The 26,468-nt window shown below is 37.9% G+C and overlaps 1 protein-coding gene across 12 annotated transcripts in view; it reads left to right on the top strand.

Annotated features, from left to right (window-relative positions):
- Nucleotides 1–26,468, top strand: part of QKI (QKI, KH domain containing RNA binding) — a 302,149-nt gene that overhangs the window by 1,480 nt on the left and 274,201 nt on the right. The window lies entirely within an intron of this gene.

Below are 26,468 nucleotides of genomic sequence, written 5' to 3'. Positions count from 1 at the left end.
TTCTGGAAACTGCTTGAACTTGAACGACTAACACCGGAATGGCTGCGCTCCCTTCCGTGCTCTGGCATGGGCCCCCGCGTTACCCCACCCCAAACTGGTCACAAAGTAATAATTAAAAAATTCCCAGTGTGCGCGAAGGGAGCAAATTCTTATCCCAGTTGTCATATTTTAAAGACGCTAACGAAAAGATTCTACGTGTGACTATAGTTGCTGAAAAGAATTACGAAATAAATTATCTTCTGCTGCCAAATGTCCGCTGCTGCCTCCAGCCAGGGCGCCGTCTTCTCTGAGCCCCGCACCCAACTCCTGCTTGCAAAGGGTGCAGAGAGGCCGCTTATTCAGGGCCACATTCGTTCTCCGTTAATAATTCATTTTCACGGAAAGTATTTACAAATCAGTGGTCTCATTTTAAAATAATGCCAACTGTTTGAAACCGCACACGTCCACTGCCTTTCTCCTTTTTGTGTCTGTTTTATTGTGGTCTCCTTGTATTAAGAGTTTTTTTTTTTTTTAAGGTTCCTTGTATGTTTGGGGTGCCGGTTTTTTCATTGCAAGTGCACAAACAATAGTACTCAACTGAATGTACAGCCATTCAGTTTGGTGGGGATATACGGAAATCTGTTTAATATAATTACAGGAGTTAGTTTTAATCTGTGTGGAAATGAAAGCCATTGAAAGAGTTTCAGCTTTGATTCTGGGGAGTTTTAACACAAACTATGGGATTTTGAGATCTTATTGGGAAGGATTTCTGTCTGCAGTCAAATCCTTCTTATTTGAAAGAAAACTTTGTCAAGCGGTTGACCCCAAGGGAGAAAACTGTTTATATATTTGATAGGACAAAAAATTCAAAGACCATATGTAAAAATGAGAATGTGACCATATTGCAGCAGAAAATAACATACCTAGAAAAAATTTACCTTTTTGAAGGAAATGACAGGTGAAAAACAAGAATTGATACAACTGGACTCTAGTAAACAGTATTTCCTTGAAGTTTTTATTCATGTGTTTTGGAGGATTGATTTTATAAATCTTCAGTGAATGAAGGTGGTCATCAAAAGGAAAACCATTTAGAACATATAGTTATGGTCACTGTGAAAATATTCTTCAGAACGATTGAAAAGCAAGGGATGTAAAATCAAGAAGAAACTGGATGATGAAGACCCATTTAAACATAAATGAACTTCACAGAGGCCTGGTGATGGATTTTAAATTCCTGAAGTCTTTCAGGGTTATATGATCTGGTTTGGCGGGGAGGGGGAGAGCCCTACTAAAAGTTTGGTCATGAGAACAAAAGAGAGAAACATCGCTGGTGTCAAAAGGATATTGAAATAGAAGAATACATGAGGTCACTGCATCTTTTGAAGGTGGTTGAATCCTGGAAGCCCTGGAAATCTGTTTTTATCAAAGTTTTCTAAATCCAAAATAATGGATATGAGGACTGTGGTGGAAGTTTAAAAATGTTACTGAATGTTCAAGCTGTTTTCACCTTTTTTTCCTAACTGTTCATTTTTTGTTTCTGAATAGCCCAGGAAGCATTCTACTTCTTCTTTAAGGCTTCCTGCTTTCGTTGGTGTTTGCATGGAAGAATTGTGGGGGCAGAAAACTTTCTGGAATGTCCCAAAAAAAAAAAAAAAGTTGCTTGCAAATCTAGTGAATTATCTGAAGATTTAAAAATGTGAACACTAAGGGGCGCCATTTATTTCTTTTTGTGAGAAAGATGAGGACAGATTTGTAAGATCTTTACTAACCTTAATACTAAAATTAGCAGCTTTACTAGAAGACAATCAAGAATTACGTTTGAAGATATGCTTAAATATATAGCTCTGTATTTAATTAATTATGAGCTTATATGCAGTGTTAGTTTGAGGTCTTTCATAAAAAAGCATGCATCGTAGAAAAGTTTAGCCAACTTTTTACACACCCATCACAATGGGCTAGGAAAAAATTCTGCAAAACTGTGTGCGCTCTGGCAACAAAAAGAGCAAGTTAAATATTTTGAACCAGATACGACATTAGATTTACCTTAATTTGTTGTCTAGCTTTTTAGGACACCCAAGATTTTATTTAGAGCACTTAGAGGTTTTGTATATAATTACAGTAATTTTAAGGTTCCTTAGTAGTAACTCTCAAAATAATACCAAATATTAATTAGTTTTTAGGAAGGCAGCAGGCATAGAAAAGTGAAGAAAAAAGGGAGTTAGTTTATTTTTCATCATTAGCAGAAATATATTTGGTTCACTTTTTAATAGATCACATTTCTATTTTAATAGTAGTGGTAGTTTCTGTTCTAGGTGTGGGTTTATTTTTTTTCTTTTAATAAAGCTTCCACAAAACAGGTTACCTTTTGTAAAGATTCTATTATTTATGCTTTTGGAGACATAATATTTCCAAAGGATTAGCAGCCGAGTCTTTTTTATTTTTATTCTTTACCATCCTACTTGTAGTAACACAAGCACTTAAAATAACCTTGATTAAAAATTTTTTTAAGTAAAATTAATTTTCTCTACTTATTCTAGATTATAGAAGTTTTCTTATGAGAATATTTTACACATGGCCTTATCTAAAGACAACAAATGGAGTGCATGTTATCTTGTAGTTCCAGTGTTAAATCAGAAGCAGAAATTGAACCAGCTATTCTGCTATATGATTATTGTCTCGGGTTTTTGTTACTCTTTTTACTCTTTAGTTGTTAGAACATTTAACTAATTAAATGACTTATAAAACAGCCCATTCTACTCTGAACTTTGTTATCCAAAACATATTTTCATTTTCTGTACATTTCTCTAAAGGTTGATATTTGAAGATATTGATACCTTGTGCTGAATTCTGATTGAAGACCACTGACGTAGCTTTTTTGCAGTTTAATGTCCGCTTAAAGGTTATAGTGGTGGGTATGAACGTGGACTTCAAAAAACAAAAACAAAAACATCAACTTCAATGTAAAACTCGAAGATTGGCTTTCTACTTAGCTTACAAGTATTTTTCAAGTTGTAGCCTTTTTAACTCATGTGTAAAATAATTCTTTGCTAGATTAACAAGGATGTTTAAAATGAACATCATAATAAGTAGGAAGTTGGATTGTTTTTATCAGACTAGTGCAAACCTGTTGGAAGAGGGGGGGGTTTTCCTGAATGTCAAATGGGCTGTATTTCCTGTAATTGTTTGCACCATCAAATGGGACTTGAATTTTTTGCATTTGATTTTAGTTTCTAAAATACTTAAACATTTTGTTTAATTTAACCTATATTATGAATTTTGGTAACTCAATTTTTTGCTTTCCCCTTTTTATAATATGATCTTTTTCACTTAACAAATAAGTTATCTCATTTCTTGGACTTTGTTACCTAGAAATAAAGGTTTCAGAACTCTAAATATAGACTGAGATTTTAAAATAAATGGAAGTTATTTAGTTGAGATTTTCTGCAAACTAAAAAACATTAGGTTTATTAAACTATAGTTGTTAACTAACATTTTTTTACTGTTTTAGAAAAAGTAAAAAGTGTACTCTGATCTTAACAGACGGTAGTTCTAAAATACAGACATTCTGTCAATGAGTATAATCACATTAGATAGTGAGAATATTCAACCATGGACATGAAAATGTTTTTTATATGTGGCAGTAATCCTGACTTTTAGAGGAATTTAGCTTATTGTTTAAGAATATCTTTGAATTGCTGATGCTACAGATGGCAAGATTCTGATACTCTTTGGTAGTACGCATCACTAAGGGTATCCGGTCTTTGACTTTCTGAGGATATTCATGTGGACTCCTATGAAGAATTACAGCTCTTTGTTTATACCCAAAAGTCTTTCACTTCACATTGTTAAATTGCTCTTTTTAGGAGTGAGGGAATTACTATAGATAAACCCAATCAAAAACGTGTACACACACACACTTCCTAAAGGAAATGATGAATTGGGAGATGGGATTTTTTATTTTTGCCTACTTTTGGAAATGAATAGGATTAGTTTCAGACAAATGTAAAACATGCTGCATCAACCTGAGTAACAGTAGTTACAACAAATTAAACTATAAATGCATCCAGACTCAAGGAGGCTTACATTACTTATATGTTGCTGTCAATTAGCCAGTACACTGGCTCTAAAAAAGTGCATATGAAAGTTGTGGAACTATGAAGGGCCAAATCATAGTTTTTATGAGAATAATCCAGTTGTCTTCAGCCAGGCTGCTTGCATGACTAAGGTTTGCAGGATTGGGTACCAAGTCCATAAATACTTTACTTTGGGATAATTCAGTTAACTTTGTACATGAGTAGCTCAATAGATTTAAATGAGAATACTTGCATAGGCAAAGTTAAGCACAGGCCTTTGGAGGATCAAGGCCTAAAATATTACATGTCTTGTCAGAATTTTCTTCAAATTAACTTTAAAATACATTTAAGAGGGTAAATGTTGTACCATTAAGAGCGTACACAATAAAAGACTAATGTTTTCTGTGTAGATATTAATAGTACCAACTTTACTGTTGAGTCTTTTCACTTGGTACCGCAACTATATGTAAAAGCATGGGGCAAACGCGAAGATTCTCTTTATAGGAAATTTCCACTTTATAAAATGGCATATAGTAACAGACAAGATTGTAGAGCTCCAGAATCTGTCTCTCAAGTCTGTAGTTGTAATATGGGGTGGTGTTCCCTTTCGAAATCTGTTAGAATACTTTTCAAAACAAAAGCCACATTGGACTGCATAATAAGAAAGTTTTATTCACGCACAGTCTCCTGAATTATTTGTGGACTACAAGTTAAAACATTACTTGTTTCTCAAAGAAGTATAGAGTTTAAAACTCCCTCACAAACATGATTCCCCCCCCCCTTTTCTGACAAACTATTTTTACCAGTGATTGCATATTTTTTGCATTGTTTGAAGGGACGTAGTCAACTAGAAAATCACTTTCTAAACATTTTATATGTAAGATTTTGCAGAAGACTAAAACAGTTAATGGAACAGGTTTTTTTCCCCCTGTTTTTGTTTAAGCATTTGACAGCAAATTGTGTATGTTCCTTTATCAGCGGAAAAAATGACTATCCCTTATAAACATAAGCAGAACAGAAAATCCCTTTTTTCAAATAAAAGGTATTTTAGACCATGTTCATGATATACCATTTAAAGGGTATGCTAACAGAAAATTATTTTAAGTTCTCTAAAAAATGGCTTAGCCTTTATTCAGCCAGTATAGAATGCACTCTTGGTTTAGAGATCTGCATTTTACATACTTAACATTTTCTGCTTACTAGAATTATTTTCTGTAATAGGGTCACTTTAGCTTTGAAAACTTGACCTTTGCATTTTCAACTGATTAGTATCAGTACATCACTTTTCATAATTATATTTTTAAAGAGCTGTCAACACCTAGGTTGTTTCAGAAAAAAAAATTTAGAAACACTTCTGTTGAAACTATTTTTCCCCTTCCTTTTTCTTTAAAACGTGGGTAAGGCCATTGTTCTGCTAAATATTTTTTTTACTTTCCTTTATACAAGATACTTGTTACTTTAGAGTTCGTATTCTCCTGGCTGCATATTCCTTCTCTGAAGTCATGCACAATAATTAGTTGTGATATATATAAATAGCTGTCACTTCAGGTAAGGAGTGATTGGCCAAGAACATATCAGATTAAGCAATGTAGTTACTGTTTTCATAACTAGTGAATGGAAAAAATACTATAAAATATTAATCAACAAAAGTGTTTCTAAAGAGGTTCTTCCCCCCCCCCCCCCCATCCAAATTACTTAGACATTGGCAGCTGTTAAGAATACAGTAACTACAAAAAGTGATGCGCTGACATAGAAGGGTAGAAAATCCAAAGGTCAAGTTTCCAAAGCTAAGGCTTTAAAAATCAGTGACTGTCCCCTAGATAGTATGTGTATTAGCAGGGGAAGGTGGCATGCGAAATAGTTCATTTCTATTTCGCTAACAATTTTTTTTGACATATATACTTTTCCAGTTACCGATCTTTGTTAAAGAAAAGCTTTATCTCTGGAAGAGAACACACTTTAAAATGAGAACTATAAAACAGGAATGAGATCTATTTAAAATAGCATTTTAATTATGGAGACCACTAGAAAACAAACACTTTGAGTTTTGTCTTCCTAATCTTAAAGTACTCTGTTTATTTGACAATCGATTATTATAAAAATTGTTGTTAATTAGATGTATAGTTATCTGCTGATCTCATGTATGGCTGACAGAAGAGATGACCTGTGGTAAGCTAACTGACTATTGGGCCATCCTGACAACTCAAGCTGATGGAAATATGGCTGTAGAAACTGATGGGTTTTACTCTGCTTCTCTGATGAAGGGGGAAAAGCTTCTTTACCAAGAGGAGTGTAGAATAAATGAAATGCCCCCACTCACTGACCTTTGCCTTTATTGAAACATAATTCAGAAGTTTCTGATTGAGACTTGTGCATTTTGCCACATGGATTTTGTTCAGAACTGCATATACCAAAATATTCTTTGCATTTTGAAGTTTGTTAGTTTAAAAAGACAATATTCTAATACTAAGGGCTTGTCTATACTTACCGCGCTGGTTCGGCGGCAGGCAATCGAACTTCTGGGTTCGATTTATCGCGTCTAGTCTGGACGCGATAAATCGAACTCAGAAGTGCTCCCCGTCGACTCCGGTAATCCTGCTCGCCGCGAGGAGTACGCGGAGTCGACGGGGGAGCCTGCCTGCCGGGTCTGGACGGGGGTAAGTTCGAACTAAGGTATGTCGACTTCAGCTACGTTATTCACGTAGCTGAAGTTGCGTACCTTAGTTCGATTTGGGGGTTTAGTGTAGACCAAGCCTAAGAGAACTAGTTGAAGCAGTAAAATTGGCTTCATGAAATCAAATTCAGGTTAACTCAATTGTCCATTGGATATTCTAAATTTCTCTGTAGTAGGAGAGGCTTTTATTGGTAAGCAGACTGGAGCTATGATTAATCTTCAGAATGGATTCTTGTTTGCTGGCAGTCAAGGGATTTTGTTTATTTTGTTGTGAATGGCTTGACTTAAACCATTATTTCTAAAATGAGTGACTGACATCTTTGCTGCTTGCCCTGGGTTGTTTTGAGTATACTAAACTTCTTTATGGATGATCTTTGATAGAAATGAAAAGTTACTGGTAATTTTTAATAGTGAATTTTTTCCAATATAATTATAATTAAACAAGCAAAGTAAACCTTAAACAGAAAGTGATGCTCAACCTTAACTACAGCAGAGCTAGTGTTCTGCTATAATGTTATCAATGGTCTTAAGTACGCTATATTTTTTATGTGTATCTGAACTGTCAAATTACTGTAGATAACATTTGTCATGTGGGTTTAGAACTTGAAGTTCCTGCTTTCGATAGTCCATAATTCCTTAACAGCTGGTAGTGTCTATGTTTGAAGGAGGTAACAAAATGCCAATTTTAAGTCTACTGACAGTGTAAAAGTACTGATTGTAAATATTTTCTAGTACTTATTTGTTTTTGGCATACATTTTTATCCTTGTCTTGACTTACTCGTTTTTTCAGACTGCTAGTGATAAATGTGATTCATTTTCACTACAGTTACTGGGAAAAATTTATGCAGCAAAGGGGAGATAGAATAGGTGCTTTTTATAACTTTGTGCAACAGGTTTGCAGTAAGCACTAAACTTCTTTGTGTGAGTAAATCTCTCCATTAAGTCTTGTAGGGTGGGATTTTTAGTGCATAGTAGGGGGTTATAGGAGCGCAAATCCTGTTGAAAGCCAATGAGATTTATGCTCTCAACTTAGGTCCATTTGAAAATCTCATCCCCCTGTGTGGAAATAGAAACAGTGATTGAATGTTGAGGATATTTTATTCTATTCTAATGAATTAGGGTAGGTTTCTGTACTTTTAAGATGGCATATCCTAGGAACTATGACACCTTGTGATTTTATTATTCCATTCTAGGAAGTGCAATCCTTAATTTTCATTTTAAAAACACAAACATATTCAGGAAACTTCTGAGGAAAATCAATTAAGAAAACTTTACTGCACAGTTTACGTTCAGGTGGGCTTATCAGTATAGCAGTATAAAACCATTTTAATGAGCACTTGTAGTAATATTTTTAAAGAAAAGTTCAAGTAGAGTTATTTCTGTATAGGTACTACACGGAGAACTCCAGAGACTTAAGTTTCTCATTTGTCAACTGAACAGATAATATGTGAACAGAGGTGGTGGAAGATTCTCACCTATTTCATCCCTCTTCTGGGTGGATCTTCTCTGGGCTAAGAGGTTTGTCTCTAGTCCTCATGTGTGTTGGGTTCTTTGCATCTGAGACTGCCAACAGATGTCAGATAGTGCTAATAGTATATTTTTGTTTGTTTGTCTCAGTCTAGTTTCAAATGGACAATCCCATCTCATAGACCCGCTAGCATCCAGTGTTAAACTTTGCTGGAAACTTCATTGTTTAAACCTCTCCACTTCTGAAACTGTATCTCTTTCTCTTAGTTCTTCAGTCTGTATTAAACACATTATCTTGGAGAGCCACCTACCTCTTGCTTTCTGGAAACTTTACTCCCCTCTCCCCCAGCCATGTGTTCTCTTATTAAAGTACAGCAGTTAAAGTACACCGCTACCTCGATATAACATGAATTCGGATACAACATGGTAAAGCAGTGCTCCAAGGGGAAAGGGGGGGCTGCGCACTCCGGTGGATCAAAGCAAGTTCAATATAATGCGGTTTCACCTATAACGCGGTAAGATTTTTTTGGCTCCCAAGGACAGCGTTATATCGAGGTAGAGGTGTATGGTCTAGTATCTGAGAAAGGGAGTGTGAGGGGTTTCTCCAAAGGAGATGCCAGTGGCACATTACATTTTCTTTAATATCAAATTTTTGGTTGGCAGATCAGGATAAAATCAATACTAAAAAAAGGCAATTAGCTTCGTTATGTAGTGCTTGTATTTGTGATGGTGGTCAACTCTTTAAGTGGTGGCAGCTTGTTTAGTACTTGTGTAAATTATGGGTTAATTAAGTTGGTCTTAATCTAATTGCCTTTAAATCTTCAAAAGTCACTGCACAATTCCTGAATACAGGCATGGAGGAAGTCTAAACTTGTAGTAATTGGGGTGCTGTACTTCAGGTTCGTTTGGTTTAGATGCATGGAAAAAACTTGTACAAAGTTCCCTCTGTCCTTGTATTGTCCAATGCTAGTTTCTCACTAAATTCCCCAAATTCAGTTTACTTCAGTTTATTTTTAAGTGTTAGTGGGGACAAGCATGAGTTGCTTCATAGAACTTACTTTACATATGCCCTGTGAAGCATCTACAAAACAACTAAAACAAAATTTCTAAATACTGTACTTGGAGAATTCTCTTGTCAGTAGCTTATAACAGTTTCAGTTAATCTGAATCTGGTCTGAATAAATAGGTATTTAGGAAAGGATTTGCAGAAGATCCTAAGTGACTTTAAGAGCACTAGTCCCATAGAAAATCAGTGGGATTTTTGTTCTCAAGGGTATGTCTTTGACATAAAAAGGGTGTTCTTACAACAAGGTAATGTGTATTAGCCATCTCACTGTAAAATCATAGTGGAGAGAAGGCATAGACAGTTTTCACCATGATGTAGCTAGGTGAGTTTGTGCCTGGGTGAGGGACATAGTGTTGACTTCGTCTCACCTTTCTTGCAGTGAAGAGAGAGCCAATGTCAGTTGCTTGTGATTTTTTTTTTTTTTTTAAATCCTACCCTATTTGTGAATATACCTATTTGCATGACTTTTAGGAAGGATTCTATTAATCTCCTCATCTAACTGCTGATGTGAACGGACTTGATTGTCAAAGTGGCATTTGAAGAACTATATAATAGGTGCTATGTAAATTAAGTAAAACATGGGCACAGATTACATTCATAGTCATAAATTTTAAGGCCAAAAGGGACCACTAGTCTCATGATCTGTATATCACAGGTCACCAACACGTGTGCCCTAAACCCAACAACCAAAATGAGACCACAGGTATTACAGCCCTTGGGAGGCTAGACTGTTAGGTGCCACAGGCACAGAATAGGAGGGATCGACATGCACCAGTGCTTGAAGCCCCTGCAATCTGAGGGAAAGGATTAAGTCAGAGACCCCCAGATAATCTTGGCAAGTGACCCCACGCACACACTCCCTGCGGAGGGAAAATTTTCTTCCTGATTCCACATATGGCAATCAGTTAGACCTTGAGCAAGAACCAGTCAGCCAAGCACCTGAGAGAGAGAATGCTCAGTGCCAACTCAGAGCCCTGACCACCTTGCTCCATGTCCTATCTCCAGCTGTGGCTGTCCCTGATCCTTCAGGGGAAGGAGATGATGCTAAAATCCTCGCAGAATACAGTAAGGGGAGAAATCCCTTTCTGACCCCTCCTGGTGGCTGTCTGTCTGAAACATTCCTAAAGTTCATGCTTCAGGGTAAGACATAAACCGCAAGTGAGCCCCGAGGCTGTTGTCTTGAGCCCAACCATCATAACAAGCAATCCTGTCATACAATTGCACTCCTGAATTTATCCAGCTCTGTCAAATCTAATTAAATTGTTTTGGCCCCATTATGAAAGTTAGTGAAATGAATTATATAATTTAAGGATATATAGTAACTCCTCACTTAAGGTTGTAGTTATGTTCCTGAAAAATGCGACTTTAAGCGAAACGATGTTAAGCAAATCCAATTTCCTCATAAGAATTGATGTAAATGAGGGGTTTAAGTTCCAGGGAACTTTTTTTCACCAGACAAAAGACACTTATATACACACACACACAGTATAAGTTTTAAACAAACCATTTAATACTGGTACACGATGATGATTGTGAAGATTGGTTGAGGTGGAGGAGTCAGAGGGTGGGATATTTCCAGGGAATGCCTTACTGCTAAATGATGAACTAGCAATTGGCTGAGCCCTCGAGGGTTAACTCTCTCACTCTACTGTACAAAGCAGCAGGAAAGGAGGGAGGGCAGACAGAGGCAGACACACACACCCTGTGTGTGTGTGTGAGAGAGAGAGAGGTACGCATTTCCCCTTTAAGTATGAAGAGTGGGGTCAGATGTACACAGCCTTGTTAATTAGATCAGCAAGTTGAGACCGGGCTGCAGCTGCTGCTGCCTGGAAGCTCCCTCTGTCGTGTGTCCCCCTGTTCTATGGAAGATGGGGTAAGCGGGGTGTGGGGGGAGGGAGACACCCTGACATTAGTCCCCTTCTTCCTCTCTTCTCCCTCTCCCCCCCCTCCACCCCCCAGCAAGCAGCAGTCTCGGGGAGCAGCTCCAAGGCAGAGGGCAGGAGCAGCACATGGCAGTGTGGGGAGGGACAGCTGCAATTGCTAGCCTGCTGGACAGCTGCTGCACAGGGAACTTAGGGAGAGCTAATACGGGGGCTGTCGGTCCACCCTGATTCCAACCACCCACCAGCTAGCTCCACTGCGCTGCTCTTCCTGCAAGCAGTGGACAAAGCAGCATTGCACAACTTTAAATGAGCATGTTCCCTAATTGATCAGCAACGTAACAACGAAACAGTGTTAACTGGGACGACTTTAAGTGAGGAGTTACTGTAGTCTGATTTGGAAGACAGTTGAATTTGCAAATAAATATCTTAAGGCCAGTTTTGTCCTAGAGAGAAGGCTAGATTACTTGTGAGTGTTTTTTCTTTCACACATGCAATTGTTACAATGGTCAGTTATCACGTGGTAGTGTTTTGGAGAAAGACCATAGACAAGTGACAGTAATAATTGTATAAAAAGGGGGTGGGGAGGGGAATTGTTACTCTTAAGCAAATAAGTCTCATGAAGCTTAATGCAATATTTTGCTCTTTTCCCTCTTCACGGAAAGGCTTGTTTTTGTGTCCAGCCACTGAGGCATAAATCATTTTTGGAGAGTGAATTGAAAAGAATGTTAATTGAAATATTTACATTTGTTTAATCCAGAATCAAAACCATCTTGGTAGAAATATAAAAATGGGACACTGCCTTGTTTCCAGTAGGGCTATTCATTTAAAAAAAATACAGAATTTATGAAGTAAAACATCTGACAGTCTCTATACAGAAGCTGTTACCTGTGTGTTCTAACTAATCAAGCCTTAAGTGAAACAATTTGCAGTGATAAAGGGTTAATTTAGATTAAATTCCATAGGTATTGCAGTTTTTCCAGTCACTCATAATTCAGGTGTAGTTCCTAGGGAACCAAAGGACAGTGCATCAGCTATGTAGATAATGGGGTACATAAAGCTAGTGCCTATTGATTTACTAACTGTTTTATTCATAACTATTCATGAGGAAACTTGTTGGTTCCAAATGGGAGGTTTAATGCACATTGAGGCTACTTGATAGTTCAGAGTTTTAATATTGCTAAGTGTCTTCAGTCAGAAAGGTACACTTGCGTCAGCCTCAGATTAACATAGGGTGAATAACAGAGCAATTTATCAACCAGGCAGCCCTGAAGAGTGTCAGCAAGAAGGCTGACGATGATTAATTGGATGAAAGTGGGTGCTGCAGTAGATAGCCACTACAGCCCACTGTTAAGGCCACAGTCTTGAGGGATGGCAGCTGATATTTAGCTATGTGCAGGGTAATTAAGTGAGGAGGAGCTGCAATCCTGTGCTTGGCTGAGTAGAAAACATGTCCTTTTATACTTCAAGAATTTTAGCGACTTCTGTAGCTTAGTCTGGCAAATGGACAACAGAATCATACAATATGGAAAAGGATTTTTAAACACCATATATATTTAGGACTCGGAGTTGCTACATTCCTGAGGCAGATACCTGAAGTTCAGTTAAATGTCATGATTATTCTCAGAAATGTTACAGGCCAATGGATTTCTTGTGCAGATAGTGATTTGGAAGCAAGATTATTTTAGTTTATGCTTCAAATTAATTTTCTCATGTTTAACTTCTTATATCTTTGAGTTCCAGTTATTTGGTATTTATGCATTTATATATATATATATATAAAAAATACTCGTTCATAAGCCGACTTTTTTTTAGTAAAAAAGGGAAGCACCAGAGAAGGGGGTCAGCTTATGAATGGGTATAGAGAGGGAGAGGTGGGACACAGCCCCTCCCCCCAACAGAGGGAGCAAGGAGAGGTAGCACAGCCAGCAGAACCAGAAGGGAAGAGGCGGGGCCAGAGTGTCTCGGCTTCTGGCCACACCCCTCTCCCCCCCAGCCTCCAAAGCAGCTGCAGCTCTGCTGCTGGGGTCTGCCCCCCAGAGCAGGCTGTGGCCGCCTGGCCGTGCTGCCCAGCCCACTGGAACACGCTGTGGCCGTGCCGCCCGGCCTCACAGAGCAGCTCCAGCCAGGCCAGAGACATCCTCCCCAGATAAGGTGGGAAGGGATGGGATGGGGAGAGTGTGGGGATCCTGGGCTAGGGGTGGGGTTGTGGGGGGGGGGGAGGAGTGGTCACAGGGGTTACTCCCCTGACCCCCAGCTTCTCCCCTCCCCCCAAAAAAATTTCCCCACCAGTTGCTGTCCCAGCTAATTAGGATAAGCAGCTGGCGCGCCGAGACACTTTGTTTACTTAGGTTTACCTCCATGCCTGCGGATGCTCGAGGTAAACAAACCATTTCTGCCTGCCAGCGGCTTATCCTGGTGGCCTGGGAGCCAAAGTTTGCTGACCCCTGAATTATAGGGTCAGCTTATGAATGGGTCATAAAAATTTTCCATTTTTACTTATCTATCTTGGGGGTTGTTGGCTTATAAACGTACCGGCTTATGATTGAGTATATACGGGTAAAACACTAAGTGCACAGAAAATAAAGAAATAGTTATGAACTAAAGGAGATTAGTCTAGATATAAAATTGCCTGTTGCTTCTCCAAGCATTGCACAAGAAGATATGGAGAAGGAAGCTTTAACAGAAGTAGATTATGAGGTTCCTTGTTTTTGCCATGTGCAGATGTTTATCCATTTTATTTAGTGAATATTAAATATACTTTTTTGCTGTTGATGTCTAATTTACTTTGTACAGAAAACATGAGTATATTTCTCTCTCTCAAATAATTTCCAATGTTTACATTTAAGGTTGTGAGCCACCTGTATTCCTTACTCAGTGTCTTAGACCATTATAAGGTGTTAACAAATTTATAAATTGAGTGTGTAATCAGTTCTGTACACTTGGGCTTCCCCAGGGCTTGTCTACTCTTAAAATGCTGCAGTGGCACAGCTGAACTGTAGCAACTGAGCTGCTGTAGTGCTACAGGACAAGTCTGTGCTACAGTGCTACATTGGTGCAGCTGCACCGCTGTAGCATGTCTGGTGAGGACACGCTACGCTGATGGGAGAGCACTCTCCCGTCGTTATTACTCGACACAGCTTCTGCTTCTTGCAGAGGTGAACAGGAGAGTGTCTCCCGCCGACGTAGCACCGGTGTGGACAACACAAAACTTGCTTTGTGGGGAAGAGGCTTTGTCACGCCCCTGAGTGATGTAAGTTATATTGACTTAAATGATAGTGCAGACCTCCCCTCTGAAGGTGCTACCTACATTGATGGGAGGGCTTCTCCTGTCCTGTAGGTAATCCACCTCTCCAAGTGGTAGTAGCTAGGTCGATGGGAGAATTCTCCCATCAACTTAGAGCTATCTATGCTGGGGGTTAGATTTGTTTAATTGCGTCAGAAGGACAGATCTATGGAAAACAATTTTTCTTTTCAAAATTTTTACCATGATATTCCTTGATATTAAGTACATATAGAAATATAATATGCAGTTAATATTCATTTACTGATAAAGCTTACAGAGGATCTCTTGTTTCTATTAATAAAGCTTAAACTCTTTTTTTTTTTTTGTTTTTTTTCTAATTAATAGTATAACTACTAACCAGTAGCTTATATATGTTACATAGTGGAGATACTGTAGATGGAGGACAGTTTAATGTCATTGTAAAAAGCTTGGGATTTTGAAGAAGGAATGACTATGACTACTAATGAAACTTGGATAATTTCCAAGCCCTGAAGCTAATTGGCTTCTTAATGCTGCAAATATAAAGGCAAATATTGTGCACGTATTAATTTGAGTGGGATTGTACCATAAATATGGTAGAAAGACTAAAAAAAATGTATTTACTTTCAAAAGAAATGCATTATGTACTATATAAATTACTGCAGAAAACACTCACTGATTTTGAAATAGTGTTACAGGTTTCTTACAAATAGTTAACTATCTTCATAGCAAAGCCAGTAAATTTAGATTTAAATAAGCAAAACACAGTCCAGTTTTTGCATAAAAGACGTGAGTGTAAAGTTAAAAACTGGCCTCCTAAAATTAAGTGTTCAGCATTTTGCACTGGAATATATTCCTTTTCAGAAATTATATCAGTCTTTCAAAAACTGTTTGCTTAAAATAGCAAACTAGCTTTTAAACTTAATAGTTGGAATTTAATAAGTCAGATTATACTTCCACCTTCCTAAAAACTTTCAAACAAGCCATAAAGTAGCATTAAGAGAAGTCTAAAGGTGACAATTAAATTACAGCAGGACCAACACTGCTTTTTTCCAGGTGTCTTAATATGAAAGTCACATGAAGAAAGTATAAAAGAGTTTACCTTTTAAAGGTTTACTGTCAGATAACATGTTTCTAGTATATAGCTTTTATTTTTCGATTAAAGGAATGCATTTGGGTTAAAATGTGAATTATTTTTTAAAATTATTACCTGTATTGTATAAACTTTTGCTTATTAAAACAATTTTATAAAGCCATTTCCCTGTTCACCATTTATGCTGTTTATTTCACAAAGGTTTTCTTCAGACTACAGAAATCATGAAAATATTTCTATTGACCTTAAGCTTAGTACAATCTAACTTCACGAAATACAATTTTTGTGTTAACTTAAATTTAACAATCCTTTAAATGTATTGACTTAATTTGTTGGTGAGCAATTTCATCTACAGTTTTGTTCTTCCATTTTCTCTCATTTGCCCATTTTTATTAAGGCTAAAACTAACACCTGTTTGATTTGCTTTTTTGTATGCTCTGGTATCATCAGTTATTGTCAGTCAGGCTCTGTAAGTAGGTGTGCACAAAATGTAGCATAAAGAATGTCTGCGGCAAAAGTTCTTTACTCAGAGTTTTGTGTTTAGCCTTCCACACTATCACATGAAACCATGATCTCAGAAGTGAAACAATCTCTTCGGGCAGTATTCTCTGCACCTGGAGGAGGCATCATTATAAGTCTGTCAAGATTGCCTCTTTGAGCTAATCTACAGGGTAAGGTAATGCACACTAATGTGTTGTGTATTAATTGGTCCATGTAGACCCTGCTGGTGCACTTTACTGTAGTGCTGCTTGAATCAGTTCTATGTTGAAGCTCCTCTTTTGGCCTCTTTTTTTTTTTTTTTTTAAATGCTTTAAAGACACCCTCAAGATAAACATCAAGAGTTGTGGCTTTGACACCACATACTGGGGGATGGACAGCAGTCTAGGGATAACTGGCAAAAAATTGTCAGAGAGGAAATGTCCACATTTGAGGAAAATCACCTGGCTGTGGTAGCAGAAAAATGCTGGGAAAGAAAGGAAAGACAACTGTCATGCAGCAATTGTTGCCCAGCCCTGTGTTCCATCACCATCTGCAATGTCTGCCAATGAGCCTGTGGCTCAAGGATCGGCCTCCTCCGTCACCAAAGGACCCATGAAAAATAAAATCTGTGAAAGAAATCATCCTTGACATTGTGGGATCACTGATGATAATAAAGCTCAATAAGGAATGTTTAGTGCATACCAGCAGGGTCTACAGACTACATGATAATGCAGTTAAATCACACCCGTGTGGTGTGCATTGCCTCACTATTCATACTAGAAACTTTAAAACCCTTTTCAGTTTTATTAGTGAAAATGACTGAGGATAGATGTGTAAATGTACACTACATCGTGTGGTTTGGTAGTATTACAATTGCAGTAGTAGAATGTGTCCAAGAACATCATGGCAATACTGTTTTGATTCTGTGGGAACACTCCCATAGATATCATGAGTAAGGGTTTTGGCGGGGTGACCAACCAGTGGCTCTGGAGCATGTGGCTCTTCAGAAGTTTAAAATGCGGCTCCTTGCATAGTTGCGGACTCTCGGGCTGGAGCTACAGGTGCCAACTTTCCACTGCTCAACCCCAGGCCTTGCCCCCACTCCATCCCTTCCCCAAGACCTCTGCCCCGTCCCGCCCCCTCCCCTGAGCTTGCTGCACCCTTGCTCTTCCCCCCTCCCTCCCAGAGCCTCCTGTACACTGAAACAGCTGATTGTGGCGGGCAGGAGGGAGGGGGAGGTGCTGATCGGCAGGCGGGCAGGAGGTGCTGGGGGTGGTGGTGGTAGTGGGGTTGCTGGGGGCTGCTGATGTATTACTTGGTAAATTCTTGCTCCTTCTGAGGCTCAGGCTGGCCACCCCTAGTTGTGGGATCAGGCTGCAGATGTTAAAGTACATGGGGCTTGAATATCTGTTAAGATTGAAATATTGTTCTCTCAAACTTCACTTGACTGTCAGAAAAAGCAGTTGTGTGTTGGCTGATAGGACCTGCCAAATCTGTTAGTGTTAGTGACAGGTTTAATTTTCTTTTAATTTGTTGCTTAACTTAGGAAAGCAATTATATTTAATAGGCTGAACACTGGTTACTGATCCCTCTTTCCAGCATGTATATGCAAATTATCCATTGTTTTAAGATGTAAATATCCTTTAATTTGGGTAACATTGAAAGGAGACTCCTAAAACGACTGTACTCAATCATGTTTAAAAATTTTAACTTATTTATTACATTTGAAGCACCCACAATGAAATGTTTTGTTCGTTTGGGTGATTTGTATTTAACATTTGTTTTAAATAATTAAAAAGACACTAACTCAGTTTGATTCTACTTCTGGCAGCTCATATGTGATGTTTCCAAAAGAGTCTGTCTTGTACTTTAAGAGGAACATCTCCCAGTAAAACAAGAGAACACTATTGCTGTTTAGAGCAGCATTTCTCAAACTGGGTTTGTCAAACATTAGACTTGCTGGGACTCATGGCTGAAGCTGAAGCCTGAGCTCCACCCCCACCCAGGGCGGTAGGGCTTGGGCTCCAACCCCCTCTTTCCCACCCGGGGTGGCGGGTCTTAGGCGCTCTGCCTCTCCTCCTTTGGATCATGTAATAACTTTGTTGTCTGAAGGGGGTTGCGGTGCAATGAAGTTTGAGAACCCCTGGTTTAGAGTATAGACATTTTAAACTGTCTTTGTAAAACTTAGAATAAAAGTGCTTACCTCAATTGTTAGTTCAGGATAGTCTACCAGCTGACAGTACTACTATCAACAGTAAAATTGTAATTTTGTATATGTTAATTGACCATGCAAATATTGAAATTACTGCTGTATAAGTTAGGATTTAGTAGCCAAATCAATCTGTGTTGATATTAGATGCTAACTTGAGTTGTTATTATAGTTACATTGTTAACTTGAAAATCCCATTTGAAGACTTTGTACCTACTGTATTTGTTACACATACAATTGCTGTAACTGAAAAGTTAGTGAAGAAAATTCTAATATAAAAGTTATCGTTTTGTCAGTTTCACTGTTCTTCCTTATTTGGCCAGTATGTTTCACCTGTGCTGGAAAGATGACTTCTAAACAGAAGAGAAGGAAAACCTTAACAATTCTAAAGGAATTTAAATAAATCAGATTCTACTCTTCAAAAGTCAACTTTAAAAATAATGTTAGTGGCCCTTTTAGTTTTAGTTTTTCTTCACTGGTGCCATTTGGGGTACATCTTGAATTTAGGATAGGTAAGACCAAATGAAGAGTCAAACTTCCATTCTGAATGGTGCTTTTTCTTTATAGTGCCCCACTCAAAATCTATGGTTGGTTTCAAACCGTGTGGTCAGAGCAAAATATACACCTGGATAACTTATATTGAGAACAAGGGGGATGAAGTGATGTAAACCTAGTAAATTGAGTTTTTTCACTACAAAGGATCATACCTGTCCTCTGATGGAACCTTGTGTGTCACTGATCACTTGTTCCTAAAATAATCCATGTTTTGCTTCAGTTTTGACAGTATTTGACATAACAGTAGTCCCCTTGTCATGCTTTGGTCTGAGAGCTGTAATTGCAGATAACATTAAAAAGACAAGAAATAAATACTGACAGTGCATTATCTTATCTAGTTGTTAATTTCATCAAATAGTCCTGGAAACTTGGTGCACCAGTTGTTAAAAGCAATGAGCTGTGAAATAATCGGAACTGCAGCTTGCATATACCAGCTATTGTTTTCAATAAAGTTGAGCTGAAATCAGCTTTCCATGCTGCATTGCAGTGGAAAACCAGTTAATTACAATGTGACAAGGAATGTCATTTTCTCACTCATGTCAAGAAAAAGTTGCTAACAATATCCTATCAGAGGAACAAGCATCTCAAATATCCAGCACTACTGACTGAAGTTTAACATAATCTAATTAAGCAAAGAATGTAGTCTATTAATGAAGTAACTGTAAAACAGATGTCCAGTTATTTATCCTGGGTTGTATATGAAGCATTTTTCCAAAACTATGCAATACTTTTGAAACTACTTATCCAGCAAATCAATACTAGAGCTATACCTTTGATAATCCCCTGTAGTAATAGCTTTTTATTATAACTCAACACAGGCTGGTAAGTAGAATAAAATAAAATGGCAATAGTATGTGGTAGGGTATAAATAACATAAGTCATGTTTGGAGCAGAAGTCTAGTGTTCAGTCTAAATTTATGTAGTTTTTGGCTGTACACAAATTCTACGTCAAAGGTTGCTTGTGTGTTACAAAATTTGTTTTTTTCTTAATGCTCCTTGATATGCATTTAAAAACACAAGAAGAGAGGAGATTCAAATAAAAATCAACCAAAACAATAGCACTTCTTCCTCCCATTCAGCCATTTTCTCCCTAGTCATGTGGCCAGATGAAGTGTGACTAGAAGAGAGATCACAGGAGAGATTGGTAGCTGGCTGGGGTGCAGTTACTCTGAATTTAGTAAAGTCACCAACTATTGCAGTCTTTTTAATAAGGAATGTGCCTTGCAGAAGAGACGTGATAAGAGTTTGGGGTCCAACACTAATTTATGCAATGTGGCAACAGCTAAATAAGTTGATTGTGAAATTCAAAAAGTGGAATACAACTGATAGTAGATATAGTCTGGTTATTTTTATGGTATGACTGTAATGCAAACTAGGGATGTCAATTGCAGTTAACTCGTGCAATTAACTGAAAAAAATTAATCACAATTAAAAATTAATCATGATTAATTGCACGGTTAAACAATGGAGTACCAATTGAAAATTATTAAATATTTGTGGATGTTTTCTACATTTTCAAATATATTGATTGCAATTACAACACAGAATACAAGTGTACAGTGCTCGCTTTATATTTATTTTTTATTACAAATATTTGCACTGTAAAAAAACAAGATAGTATTTTTCAGTTCACCTAATACAAGTACTGTAGTGCAATCTCTTTATCATGAAAGTTGAACTTACAAATGTAGAATTGTGTACAAAAAATAACTGCATTCAAAAATAAAATAATGTAAAACTTTAGAGCCTACAAGTCTACTCTATCCTACTTCAGCCAATTGCTCAGACAAACAAGTTTGGTTAAAATTTGCAGGAGATAATGCTGCCCGCTGCTTGTTTACAATGTCACCTGAAAGTGAGAACAGGCATTCGCATGGCACTTCTGTAGCTGACGTTGCAAGGTATTTACGTGTCAGATATGCTAAACATTCATACGCCCCTTCGTTCTTCGGCCACCATTCCAGAGGACATGCTTCCATGCTGATGATGCTCGTTAAACGAATGTGTTAATTACGTTTGTGACTGAACTCCTTTGGGAGAGAATTGTATATCTGTTCTGTTTTACCTGCATTCTGCCATATATTTCATGTTATAGCAGTCTCGGATGATGACCCAGCACATGTTCATTTTATGAACACTTTCACAGCAAACTTGACAAAATGCAAAGAAGGTACCAATGTGAGATTTCTAACAATAGCTACAGCACTCAACCCAAGGTTTAAGAATCTGAAGTGCTGTCCAAAATCTGAGCGGGACGAGGTGTGGAGCATGCTTTCAGAAGTCTTAAGAGCAACACTCAGATATGGAAACTACAGAACCTGAACCACCAATAAAGAAAATCAGCTTTTGCTGGTGGCATCTGACTCATGATGCTGAAAATGAACATGCATCGGTCTGCTCTGCTTGGATCATTATTGAGCAGAAACTGTCATCAGCATGGACGCATGTCCTCTGGAATGGTGGTTGAAGCATGAAGGAACATATGAATCTTTAGTGCATCTGGCACGTAAATATCTTGTGGCACTGGCTACAACAGTGCCATGAGAACGCTTGTTTTTACTTTCAGGTGACATTGTAAACAAGAAACATTATCTCCTGCAAATTGTAACCCAACTTGTTTGTCTGATCGATTGGTTGAAGGAGGACTGAGTGGACTTGAAATATCAGAGGGGTAGCCGTGTTAGTCTGAATCTGTAAAAAGCAACAGAGGGTCCTGTGGCACTTTTGAGACTAACAGAAGGAGAGGGAGCATAAGCTTTCGTGGGTAAGAACCTCACTTCTTCAGATGCAAGTCAGAAGTGAGGTTCTTACCCACGAAAGCTTATGCTCCCTATACTTCTGTTAGTCTCCAAAGGTGCCACAGGACCCTCTGTTGCTTGAGTGGACTTGTGGGTGCTAACGTTTTACATTGTTTGTTTTTATTTTTGAATGCAGTTATTTTTTTGTACATACAAATGTAGAATTAAGTTGAACTTTCATGATGATGAGATTGCACTATAGTACTTGTATTAGGTGAATTAAAATATACTATTTTTTTACAGTGCAAATATTTGTAATCAAACATAAATATAAAATGAGCACTGTACACTTTGTATTCTGTTGTAATTGCAATCAATATATTTGAAAATGTAGAAAACATCCAAAAATATTTAAATAAATGGTATTCTATTAACAGTGTGATTAATTGTGATTAATTTTTGTAATTGCTTGACAGCCCTAATGCAAACATGTTTAACAGCATCTCTTATTTTAACTTTTTTTCATCTGATTGTATTGTAGGTAGTATCATTTTAAAATATTTAAAATAACGTTTTCTCCTTGGTGGCTGTGCTTACCTTTTGATAGCTGTTGATTTCTATCCTCCTGTGTTACATGTAGCATGGTTTTTCACTTTTTCCAATAGACATAACTATCGCAACTGCCTTAGCTAACGTGTCCTGCTGATTGGTTTTGAACAGCAGACCAAAAATGAGGTATTATCAATTTGTGTATTTTATTCTTAGTTTACATCTTGAAAATTAAGATCTTTATGTTCAAGGTTACTTCTCATCAGGTAACCACAGATAGGGTGACCAGATGCCCTAATTTTATAGGGGCAGTCCTGATATTTGGTGTTTTTTCTTATATAGGTGCATATTACCCCCCCATCCCTTGTCCCGATTTTTCACACTTTCTATCTGGTCACCCTAACTGTGGATGGCATGGTATTTACTAAAGGTGGCTTTTACCGGGTTAAAAAAAAATATATATATACCCTGTTTCCCCGAAAATAAGACATCCTCCGAAAATAAGGCCTACTTACAGTTTTGCCTCTCGTTGTAATATAAGGCATCCCCCCGATAATAAGACCTCCCCGATAATAAGGCATCCACCGATAATAAGGCATTTTTCATTTCTGAAAAATAAGACATCCCCTGAAAATAAGACCTAGCGCATCTTTGGGAGCAAAAATTAATATAAGACACTGTCTTATTTTCGGGGAAACAGGGTATATATATATTTTTAAACTGCCCTAGGAAAAATTAGTTAGTCCCATTTTAAGTCATTTTCTATTTTAAAAACTGTTTGTTAATGCATTCCACATTACACAGTGTTAACCACAATTTGAATATGTAACTATGTAAAACGGTAGATTCATAGATTAATTTAGGTTTGTACAAATAAAGTAAAATTGCAGTGGGTGTAATACTCATATAATTATAATACTGAACATCAGAATGTCTGTTTTGCTTCAGTGTTTTCTCATGACTCATTTCTGTTAATGATATTATATATACAAATAAAACATGCGATTATATGAAAACGACAATCATGCAGAGTTGTAGGCTTGAAGCATTAAGCAATCAGAAGCTTGCAGAGTTGCAGGCTACCAGTCTGGACCCCAGTAACGAGCGAGTGTTGAGAGAATGTGGAATCAGTCAACTTCCCTGATTGTATTTTCTAAGGGACAACCTATCCTAACTTCTCAAATACCGAGGGACAATCTTCACTCATTGCTATATTTGCTTTCCACAACTAACTCTCTGTATAACTTTTCATGAGTGATGTACCCATATATTTGGATACTAATACCTAAATATATCTTTGTTTATTAATCTAAATTTGGGTTATTGCTGATTATGTACTATATATGTATGACTTTTAAACAAACCTTTTTACTTTCGGATACACCCAGATATATAGACAGTCTCTTTCCTTAACCTATGTATTATCTAATTTTAACATTAGCGTCAATAAAATTTTTAATTCTGTAGCAGAAGTCCAACTTTGAAGATAGACTGAGCTTATTCCTCAGTTTTGAATGGATGTAGTCAGTTTGGAAAGATTTGTTCTGTGCTTGCTGGATACTGATGCAATTGTTTTTCCTGGTTCTAACCATGTTGAAGCCAGTATTTACCAGCATCCTGTCCTAAACTAATTTTTCCCAGGAAATTGCCAGCTCTGAAGTGACTCTTTTTAAAGTATTGCATTTTATTTCTCTTAAACACAGTGTAACAGTCCACCGACTGGGTTATTTTAATCTAGATAGTTGTCTTGAGGATAACTTTAATATATCAAATAATAAAGAAAAAAGTACCTCTTCCAGTATTTTATCAAGCATTATTTTAAGCCTGTATCCAAGATTTATTGGAATATATCTAAAAAGTAGGTGCCTACATTGTAGTTCAGTAGGAAAGGAAAAGCCAGGTGAAAGAGCAATGTAATGTCATATGCATGTCTGTACATCATTTTTATTTTCTTTCCTCATTGGGTTTGTGCCCACATGACTAAAGTTAAACTGTAAAACAAACCCAAATTGTTGTTAATGGAATGAAAAATGTCAGATCAGTCAATTGTTTGAGGTTTGTTAACTTCCTGTATGTTTACAGAGATGAAATATTTTGTTTGCTGCTTAACATTTGAATGCAGGTAAACAGTCAGCTTTAAAAAGACAATCCAGAGACCTAGAAAACTTGACTTGTCATAGCATTTAATGTGAAATATAATTGTGGCTTTCATCGAAAAAGCTAACTGAAAGATGCGACCTGTGCAGAACTATTTCTCTGCAGTTTACAGTTGTTAGGGGTTTCCCATGTGAGTGATAGGTCCTTGCATCATGTTGGAGAAGCTAATGTCTAAATGGATGTGGTGACTGCCTTAGAGTGATGCTGCCATTAGCAGTGAAAAATGTCTTTCTTGCAATTCTTGTGCAGCAGGCCGTGGAGTGCAGCACATTTTTATAATAAAGGTGATGAATTTAATCGCAAACTGGCAGCCAAATGGAAATTGCAGACCTTGATACTGGGAGAAAATTGCCTATAAAGCAACTCCTGAGAGAGCAGGCTTTAAATTTATCCACCCATTTCGACATTGAGGAGAACATAGGAGTTGGAGGATATTTTGCTTGGCCTGCTTAGTTCAGATGGATGACACTTCAGTCTTTTATTTAAGAAGTAGAGATACAGTTTGTTAAAAGAATGACCTTGTTACTTAAACTTTACATGCAAGACTTTTGGAAAATATATTAACATTTTGAAATATTTGCACTTCATTTTGTACTTTAGAAACTAATAAGCATGATCTTAAATCTCTTTGCATTTTTGTCCTGTGTTCCCTTGTGTGTGGCTGGAAGTCCTGATGCAATTTGAGAGAGAGAATGTAAAAAACAAACCTTGAAGGTTGCAGAGTATTGCTGACTTAAGTAATCCTATAAAATGATTTAGCTCGTCTCTAGTCATATTGGTGGAAATGGGGATACAGTACTTTTTCTGGAAGAACTCATGATAGACGACATTCCTTTTTCAGATGTTACAAATGTTTGTTGCAGCTTAAGTTAGGTTACAGTAAAATAAATGATAGGTTTCAGAGTGGTAGCCGTGTTAGTCTGTATCAGTAAAAACGAGGAGTCCTTGTGGCTCTTTAGAGACTAACAAATTTATTTGGGCAAGCTTATGCCCAAATAAACAAACATTTAGTACTATTAATACTATTTATTGATTTCTATTATAGTAGCACGTAGGAACCCCACTTACTGATAAGGTCCTCATTGTAGTAAGTACTTTACAAAAAGCGGCATGTATATTCCAAGCTTGGGGTGTGCATGCACTGTGCACAGTTTCTGGAAATTTTCCCTCAGTGGTACTTGTGGGGACAGCTCCAGTGTCCTTTACTGTCATGCTCCACTGGCATTGGTATAGAGCAGCGGTTTGCAAAGTGTTTTGTATTGGTGACCCCTTTCGCACAGCAAGCCTCTGAATGTGACCCACCCCCTTATACATTTAAAAACGGGAGGGTTAATTTAATTTGGTGGGAGCTCAGAGTGGTCAGCGCCATGGAGCTGATAACTCAAGACCCGCATGTAACCACTTTGTGATCCCTCCCCCCACGAGGGGTCATGACCCACAGTTTGAAAACTCCTAATATAGACGGCCCAGCTGACCCCAAATCCCCTCACCCCTGACGCCTATGACTGTTGCTGGAACTGTTCTTGCATTTGCAAGGTCTCTCAGTGGACTGTGTTCTCTTTTATTGTGACTAGTTAGTGTTGTTCAGGTTATTAGTGATCAGTTGTTTTGTTTTTACTATCCCAGGGTTTTGATTGACCTGGTGCCGAGGGATGCTTTGGTCACCAGGCTTCTTCATGCATTTTCTGCGATAAGGCTATCCCTGTGAACAACCCGTGCTCAGGTTTCTTGAAGTGCCTCAGGGAAGCTCGTATTTGGGAGCATTGCCAAAATTGCACGTACTTTCAGCCTTGTACAAAGAAAGATCATGAAGACAGACTAAAGGTTCTACTCCTAGTGGTGGTGATGAGACCTCCATCTGAGCCAGGTTGGTAAGACTCTGCACAGAGTATCTTGGGGTTTGTAAGGAGTGTGCCTCCTACCATACCAGAGACTTGACACCACTCACCATCCCCAGTGCCTAAGAGGCATAAGAAGCAGATGGCTGAAAGGGGGAAATCCCCTGCAGCAAAATCTGGTAGGCCTGGGGATAACAGTAGAGTGCAGTCTATGCCCTTGCACATCTCTGCTTTGGTACTGCAGAATATGGTACCATTGGCTCTGGTGCCTAGATAGGTCCCGTTGAATCTGGAGCCAGAAGGCGCTCCTTCCACATCTGCGGCACCGCATTGTTCCGATACTATTTTGGTACTGACCGTGCTGGAGGCGTTTGCGGCCTCCAGGGACTTCCTGATCCTGTCAGTGTCGATATTACCAGGAGTTGATGTTATCTGGGCGTGGGAG

This window comes from Trachemys scripta, chromosome 3 (assembly GCF_013100865.1).
Source record: "Trachemys scripta elegans isolate TJP31775 chromosome 3, CAS_Tse_1.0, whole genome shotgun sequence".
In the NCBI taxonomy this organism is placed as follows: domain Eukaryota; kingdom Metazoa; phylum Chordata; order Testudines; family Emydidae; genus Trachemys; species Trachemys scripta.
The sequence above is the reverse complement of the archived record's forward strand: the minus strand, read 5'-3'. Positions and strand labels throughout refer to the sequence as shown.